Source organism: Mixophyes fleayi, chromosome 11 (genome assembly GCF_038048845.1).
Source record: "Mixophyes fleayi isolate aMixFle1 chromosome 11, aMixFle1.hap1, whole genome shotgun sequence".
NCBI classification, from domain to species: Eukaryota; Metazoa; Chordata; class Amphibia; order Anura; family Limnodynastidae; genus Mixophyes; species Mixophyes fleayi.
The window spans coordinates 21,047,772-21,056,688 of NC_134412.1; the positions used below are offsets into that span (position 1 = coordinate 21,047,772).

At 44.9% G+C, this 8,917-nt stretch overlaps 1 protein-coding gene across 2 annotated transcripts in view; it reads left to right on the forward strand.

Annotated features, from left to right (window-relative positions):
* SCT (secretin) overlaps positions 1-8,917 on the forward strand; it is a 98,338-nt gene that overhangs the window by 34,354 nt on the left and 55,067 nt on the right. The window lies entirely within an intron of this gene.

The window sequence follows — 8,917 nt, forward strand, 5'->3', positions numbered from 1 at the left end:
TTTTCAAAAAAACTATTTGCAAGAGAAAAAGCAGCTCTTGTTATACTGTGTATAGATGTTCAGCAAATTAAAATCTATACATTCCATGCACTTGGAATTTCGACAACAAAAATATTTATTCGGTACTTGTTAATTATACAGGCACCACTCTGGTCAATGCTGCCCTTGTGTTATAATCAACAGCAGCTCAGCACATTCATACCGCTTTAATACTGCCACCCCGGGAATATCCTGGGTATATGGCCATAGGCAGAGCGAGGTGGGGGGGGGGGGGGGTTCCTAGTGCCTGGAAACCCCCCTCCAAGCCTGGGGCACTGTATAATTGAGGTGGCTGGACCCTGCCCCCACGTCACACGGCTCTGCTTGAAAAGGGAGAGCTGCGTGCACCTAACAGTAGTACACGCAGCATTGCCTGTGTATATTATAGGGATAGGAAGAGTTGGAAAGCAGCCAAGCACTGTCTAAAATTATAGCCACTCCCCCATGCATGCTGGTCACAGCCACTGGTGGAGTGGTGTGGAAACCCCCCTCTACAAATCCTGCGTTTTGGCCCTGATGGCAGAGGTTCGTACCTATCAAATTCCCAGATAGACCCTGTTCATACTGAACACGGGTCCACCCAGGGTTCTGGGAATTAGACCTGGAGTCATTCATACTGCAGCCTGGACTTGGGTCGAGGATGCAGTATGAAATGGATATCAGAGAGGTCAAGGCACTGGGTTGGGGGTGACAGGCAGCGGGTTCAGGGTGACCGGCAGATAATGGGTTCGGGAGTGACAGACAGGCCGTCAATTTGGGGTGACAGGCAGACAGTGGGTTTGGGATGACAGGCAGGCAGCAGGTTCGGGTTTACAGACAGGCCTTCGGTTTGGGATGACAGACAGGCAACAGGTTCAGGGTGACAGATAGTGGGTTCAGGAAGACAGGCAGCCAGCCTGTTTGGGGTGACAAGCAGATAGTGGGTTCGGGTGGACAGGCAAATAGTGGGTTCAGGGTGACAAGCAGACAATGGGTTCAGGTAGACAGGCAGACAGTGGGTTCGGGTAGACAGGCAGACAGTGGGTTCAGGGTGACAAGCAGACAATGGGTTCAGGTAGACAGGCAGACAATGGGTTCAGGGTGACAGGCAGACAATGGGTTCAGGGTGACAAGCAGACAATGGGTTCAGGTAGACAGGCAGACAATGGGTTCAGGTAGACAGGCAGACAGTGGGTTCAGGTCGACAGGCAGATCGTGGCTTCAGGTTTACAGACAGGCCTTTGGTTTGGGGTGACAGACAGGCAACAGGTTCAGGGTGACAGATAGTGGGTTCAGGAAGACAGGCAGCCAGCCTGTTTGGGGTGACAAGCAGATAGTGGATTCGGGTGGACAGGAAAATAGTGGGTTCAGGGTGACAAGCAGACAATGGGTTCAGGTAGACAGGCAGACAATGGGTTCAGGTAGACAGGCAGACAATGGGTTCAGGTAGACAGGCAGACAGTGGGTTCAGGGTGACAAGCAGACAATGTGTTCAGGTAGACAGGCAGACAGTGGGTTCAGGTAGACAGGCAGACAGTGGGTTCAGGTAGACAGGCAGACAGTGGGTTCAGGGTGACAAGCAGACAATGGGTTCAGGTAGACAGGCAGACAGTGGGTTCAGGTCGACAGGCAGATCGTGGCTTCAGGTTTACAGACAGGCCTTTGGTTTGGGGTGACAGACAGGCAACAGGTTCAGGGTGACAGATAGTGGGTTCAGGAAGACAGGCAGCCAGCCTGTTTGGGGTGACAAGCAGATAGTGGATTCGGGTGGACAGGCAAATAGTGGGTTCAGGGTGACAAGCAGAAAATGGGTTCAGGTAGACAGGCAGACAATGGGTTCAGGTAGACAGGCAGACAATGGGTTCAGGTAGACAGGCAGACAGTGGGTTCAGGTAGACAGGCAGACAGTGGGTTCAGGTAGACAGGCAGACAGTGGGTTCAGGTAGACAGGCAGACAGTGGGTTCAGGTAGACAGGCAGACAGTGGGTTCAGGGTGACAAGCAGACAATGTGTTCAGGTAGACAGGCAGACAGTGGGTTCAGGTAGACAGGCAGACAGTGGGTTCAGGTAGACAGGCAGACAGTGGGTTCAGGTAGACAGGCAGACAGTGGGTTCAGGGTGACAAGCAGACAATGGGTTCAGGTAGACAGGCAGACAGTGGGTTCAGGTCGACAGGCAGATCGTGGCTTCAGGTTTACAGACAGGCCTTTGGTTTGGGGTGACAGACAGGCAACAGGTTCAGGGTGACAGATAGTGGGTTCAGGAAGACAGGCAGCCAGCCTGTTTGGGGTGACAAGCAGATAGTGGATTCGGGTGGACAGGCAAATAGTGGGTTCAGGGTGACAAGCAGACAATGGGTTCAGGTAGACAGGCAGACAGTGGGTTCAGGTAGACAGGCAGACAGTGGGTTCAGGTAGACAGGCAGACAGTGGGTTCAGGTAGACAGGCAGACAGTGGGTTCAGGTAGACAGGCAGACAGTAGGTTCAGGTAGACAGGCAGACAGTGGGTTCAGGTAGACAGGCAGACAGTGGGTTCAGGTAGACAGGCAGACAGTGGGTTCGGGTAGACAGGTAGGCAAGCAGTGGGTTCAGTTTGATCGTCAGACAGTGGGTTAGTTTTGTTGTAACTTACTCCATAAAGGTTGTGATTGCAAAACCTGGCAGATCGTGAAACTAGATTCAGCCGGTATACCTTAAATATAGATCAGTTCCAAGAAGTTTACAGCGTTTTTTGTTTTTTTTAAAAGCCTTATAACTCACCTTAACGTGGCCAAAACTAAGGAGGTTCCAAATGGGTTATTCATTAAAATAACTTTATCCACTCACGTTTGTTTATCCCAATTTTACTAGAAAATACAGAGTTGCTGACATAGTACCTGGAAATTTTAAAATAGTTACTGATCCCTAATAGACGAGACCACTTTTGAACCATTTGTTTTCTAGGACATATTCAGTAAAATAATCTGGTAGACTTACTTCTCCTTACTAGACACACCTGTCATTTATCCCTAAGCTTTTATCCTGTGCTACACAATACCCCAGCTCTCCGCACATCTTTACTAACCCCTGGGTAAGGACACTTTTTTATCATTTCATTTTTATTGAAGCAAATGGTCAGTTCATAGTGTTAAATACATAATCATACATGGTGATGTAGGTCTAAAGCCAGGGAGCAAATGTACCAATGTGATTGTTGCATAGTAGGTACATTATGTGATACAATAAATATTGGATCACATAATGCAATCAAATATGCAAATATATACCTACACTAGCCCACCTGGTGCACAAGTTTGGACCTCAGTCATTACTAAGCGCAAAAACAAATGTAATGTGCATTTCTTTTTTTTAAAAAAAAAACGTGCATTTATCATCAGCTATTTATATAGCGCCACTAAACTAATTACGCAGCGCTGTACAGAGAACTCACTCACATCAGTCCCTGCCCCATTGGAGCTTACAGTCTAAATTTCCTAACACACACACACAGACTAGGGTCAATTTTGCTAGCAGCCAATTAGGCTACCAGTATGTTTTTGGAGTGTGGGAGGAAACCGGAGCACCCGGAGGAAACCCACGCAAACACATGGAGAACATATAAACTCCACACAGATAAGGCCATGGTCAGGAATTGAACTCATGACCCCAGTGCTGTAAGGCAGAAGTGATAACCACTTAGCCACTGTGCATTGGGTATACACTTGTCCATATTCAGCAAGGAGCAGATGTGAAGCTACGTCTGATGAATACGGGTCTAGGTGCACTTTGCTCTGACAGACAACACAGTGCAAGATACATCCAATACATATGTGAAATACGAAGTCACAAAAGAACACACAGAAAAAAATTAAAACTATTCAATTAATGTCACCTGTTAATAATATAGTCATTAATGGCAAAACATTATAAAAAGTGATTTTTTGGGGAGGGGGTTATTTTTTATTTTTTTCCAGGGAACACATTTTTTAGTATGTTATGAATGTCTACTGTACACAAAAAACATTTTTACAGTTGCTCCTGATTGCAAACACATGTTGTAGCATGCACACTCAGCCGTCATCACTAGAAATCAGCACTTAGACCAGACCTATAGATGGTGCAAGGGATACGACTAAAAACCATGCACCTTAGTGATGCCCAAAGCTTGAACCGGGCGCTGCTACGTGCGCTCGAGCTTGGCACGTCCTTACTGTACATTGACTACGGACATATGCCTATTCCCCTAGCCGTTCCGCCCCTGAAATCATAGACTGTAGTAGCGTCCTTTGCGCTCGAAGAGATGGATTGGACGTTGCTACGTTCTGTGGCGTATAGTCCGGTTCCGGACATGCGCAGAGTAATTGTGCACGTTATACGCAACGAACTGCCACTTCCGCTTCTTAATGAATACCAGAGCATGAATATAGTATGTTAAACCATGAATTGGCATGGAATTGAGAGACCAACGAGAGACCGTTCATCCCATTGGAAGTAAATGATCGAATATTGGAGGATCTTGTGCACATAAACTGGTCTCAAACCCAGCGAGGTGCCGAAAGTATCTCCAAACTTGATTCTGTGTTGAGGATGGAAGAATGTGAATTAAGATTTCCCCCCTGTCAAGTAAACCTTACTGTCTGTTTCTCTATGGATGCTTCCATCCATTCTGAAAATGTGAATAAGTCCCCCCTTCCCCTAAATAATATAAACGACGGAGCAGAGATATGGACATCAACATCTGGAGAATGCTTTTTCTGGCAACTACGGGGGAAGACTAATGATAGTTTTTAGGAGCTCTTGGAACTTCTTGTGTCTGTTGGGTGGGAGCCTAGTATAACCCAGAAGCAAATCTCACAACCTGGAACCAGAAACGCTTATTTGGGCAGTTAATGAGTCTAGGGGACCTTTCATTTTGGGCATTCGGGTTGTGTCATAGTCTTCTATCAAGAATCTTGTATGTGGCAATAAGCTTTGTGTGTCCAGGAGACTCTGACTACAAATACTTGCTGGGAGGAGTCTTGTCCAGGGTTAGAGAAGGGAAGCAGTTAGGCTTTGTGCAAGACTTGGTTTCGTTTTTCCATAATAGAGTTTGTCACGCAGATCTTTGTAATACAGGGAAATGGCCTTAAGGTCAGGAGAATGTCTAAGGGTTTCTTTCAATCGGATTAGTCAAGGTTATCATTACCTTTTCTTGTCATTGTATGTTACTTGTTTGTATCACGATCCCCCCCTCAATGTCCAGCGCTGAGTAAATTGTTGACGCTTTATAAATAAAATAATAATAATAACAATGGCATTCTCATACCACTGATAAGTTAAATTGTCATATGGCCTGGTCTTCTTTGGGAGGTTAATCCCTCCGTTAAGTTTTGATTTAGCAGTTTGGATAGGATTATGTTTGGTTTTTCACCTTTCGAAATAGAATCGCAGAAATTTCTGGTTTAAGTTTTTCTGAGGATCCAACTCAATCACGTCCAGGTATCTGTGAGGACTATAACCAGGGCCGGTGCTAGGGTCCACGGCGCCCTAGGCATTTTTAAAAAGGGGCGCCCCCCCACAAAAATCGCCGCCCTCCTCCCTCCTCTCCTTACCTTGTCTCACCACCGCCGCCTCTCTGCTCCGTCTCCTCCCCTCCACTCACTGACACTAGTAAGTGGAGGGGAGGAGACGGAGCAGAGAGGCGGCGGTGGTGACAAAATAGCCTCTTCCCCCCCCCCCCCCTCCCCGTCCATCTGAATGCTGTGCGGCGGCCGTGACAGGTATGGTCAGCGGTCGCCGCACAGTTTTAAAGTCTTTTAGTATTCTGTGGCGCCCTCCAGGCGCCCTCCAGAGCCCGGCGCCCTAGGCAAGTGCCTAACCTTGCCTAATGGGAGCGCCAGGCCTGACTATAACAGAAGATTGGCCTAGAAGCTACGTTTTGCTGTACTGGGTTTTGGGAGCTGTGTACAACTGTATCCAGACGTTCTGTGGCAACGGTGTTGGATTTGATCTTGACTAGTGACATCATTAGGAAACATGATCGTACTATTTTAGATGTGGAATATTTAGGAGCAGTGTTGTGCTCATGGTAATCCATGGAACTGTTTTGTTTAGTTTGTACTCTTGAGGAAAAAATGAAACAAATGTTTTTTAAAAATGTAAAGTATTATCATACCAAAATAATACAAGACACCAATAGTGCAGCAATGAAACAGTCTTTGAACCCATGCTGATAAAGTCGTTAGCATGTGCGCAGGTTAACATGCATGTATTAGTCATGTATATTTCATGATCATAATCACTTTCTTGCTCACTTCGCTTGTGAAAGTGCATTTTTATTTCTAATGGTATGCTGTCCTTTCACTGTTTGTTTAAACTTTTTATTGCTAGTGTTTGTTGGGGGAGCTTATTCAGGGCTTGATTGAAGAACACTGATCACATGTGTTTGGTAACCTTATATATTCATTGTCGAATGGCTGCAATCCAAATGATGGCTGCATAGCTAGTGTGTATAGTTACAAGTGTAAACAATTTAAAAAGCATAATTTGGAGTTATACCAGAGTTAAACAGAAGAACATTCTGCCTATTATCACAGCTACACCAGGACAACAGTCAGTATTCACCTGAAACTTCATATTCTACTCCTGATATTTCCATCTCTCCCTGGCTACAAGCTTCGCACCACAAGAAGACTGTTTAATCAGCCTGCTGTACTACTTGCTCAGCCACTCCCTACCCATACTACAGCTATTTCAGTCCCCTATCTCATCATTGTACTTTCAATTCTACTCAAGGCTTTGTCTGCCATCACAAGTGTGCAAATGTGTGCAACAAAGACTTTTGCATTTTTATCTACAGTAGAAATGGCAGATCTGTTGCTGGCTATAGCAGTGTGCTGGGGGAAAAAAATGTTGTGTGTATGTTCCTTGCAGGATAACCCCACCCTTTCAAGCACCTGTTATGGCCTATAAATTGATTTGAGCAGCTTCCACTTTTGTATTTGTCTGAGAGGCATGTTGGTGTCAGTAGCTGAGAGGGGGTACTGGCACTGAATTGCTGTTTGGAGGCTTCTGGGGTACCTCTTTGGTAAGTTGGCTCTCAATTTAAAAACACATATGTATGGCCCAAATATATGGGACTCTCATTGTTTAGAGTAGGACCATCCTATTAGCAAAAGCGCCTTGGCGTGGAAGGATGGCTTAAACATACATTTGCAAATGTGTGCAACAAAGACTTTGGCATTTTTATCTACAATAGAAATGGCAGATCTGTTGCTGGCTATAGCAGTGTGCTGGGGAAAAAAATGTTGTGTGTATGTTCCTTGCAGGATAACCCCACCCTTTCAGCACCTGTTATGGCCTATAAATTGATTTGAGCAGCTTCCACTTTTGTATTTGCCATCACAAGTAGTAAGGAAATTAAACTGATTTTGAACCACTCTCCTCTTTCATGACTCTGCAAAAACTCAGCTACTCCATCACCTGCTCTATATTATACCGCTTTCATACTGCCGCCCCGGCAATATCCCGGGTTTTTCAAGCCGGGTTTTTGCCGGGGCTCGGAGCGTCCCAGCTCAGAAACACCATTCATACTGCACATCGGACCCGGGAATTTCCCGGGTTGACCCCATTCATACTGCACAAGTCTGTGCCCTGGCAATTTGTGGGAGTCATCACCAGAGCAGTTTTCATTGGCTGAAAAATGGTGATGTCATTGAAAGGTGACGGGCTCCCACCGATGACATCATCCTCCAGAGACAGGCAGACAGCCAATCAGCTTGTTTTCTGTGCAACCCGGGTTGAAAAACCCGGGTTGCACCATTCATAGTGCAGGCAACCCAGGTCCGACCCGGGAATTACCCCTCGATAAATCCCGGGTTGAAGACCCAGGTTTTTAGACCCGGGATTTTTGACTTGTACCATTCATACTGCACCAAGACCCGGGTCGTTTGAGCTCGCCCCGGCAAAAACCCGGGATTTTGGTGCAGTATGAATGGGGTATTACTCTACATTCAATACTTCCACCCACATCATTACTCCATGCTGTCCAGACATCCAGGAATAAACTACATCTACTGCAGCCTCACTCTGCACTACTTCTCTGATTACACAGGACATTGCAATTAGGTAATTCTTTTAATTCCCTAATTTTTTGCTATTTTACTCATAAATCTCAATGCTTGCCAAAATATTTTTCTCTCTCTTTTTATGGCATTATCTTTAGGACTATATCATCCCTCACCCATCCCGCAGCACACACCTCTGTCCACATTGTCCCTTCATTACTTCACTTAAGTTTTCTGGACAAAACCATATTGCAATGCAAGGGGTGTAAATTAGTTTATTATTTTGCACATAAGTTAATTACTGGCTGTTTTTTTTTCATGTAGCACAAAAATACTTGATAGCTTATTTGTACACTGAAATCTAAAGTTGATATTCGTGCGCAACATGAAAAAACAGCCAGTATTTAAGTTATGTGCAAAATAATAAACCAATTTGTAACCCTTGCATTGCAACATGGTTTTGTCTTACTCAAATTCTTGCCTAAGTTCCTTAATGAATCAGGCCCAATGTGGGTTTGTTTTAAAACGCATGGAATTCGGGTATACGTACACCCGAAATCAACAAGGATGAATGAAGGCTGATGAATATGGGTGTAGGTCTGCTCAGCCCTGCAGGACACTGCAAGATATGTCTAATACCTATGTGAAATATAAATTCTCAAAAAAACGTTGAGAAAACAAAAATGTAATTAATGTCACCTGTAAATAGTATATGCATTAATGACAAAACATTATTGTTTTTTTTCTTTCCATGAAATACATTTATTATGATGTTCTGAATGTCTACTGTACATAAAATACATTTTTACAGTTGCTACTGATTGAAAACACATGTTATAGCATGCAAACACACGTTATAGCATGCATAATCAGCT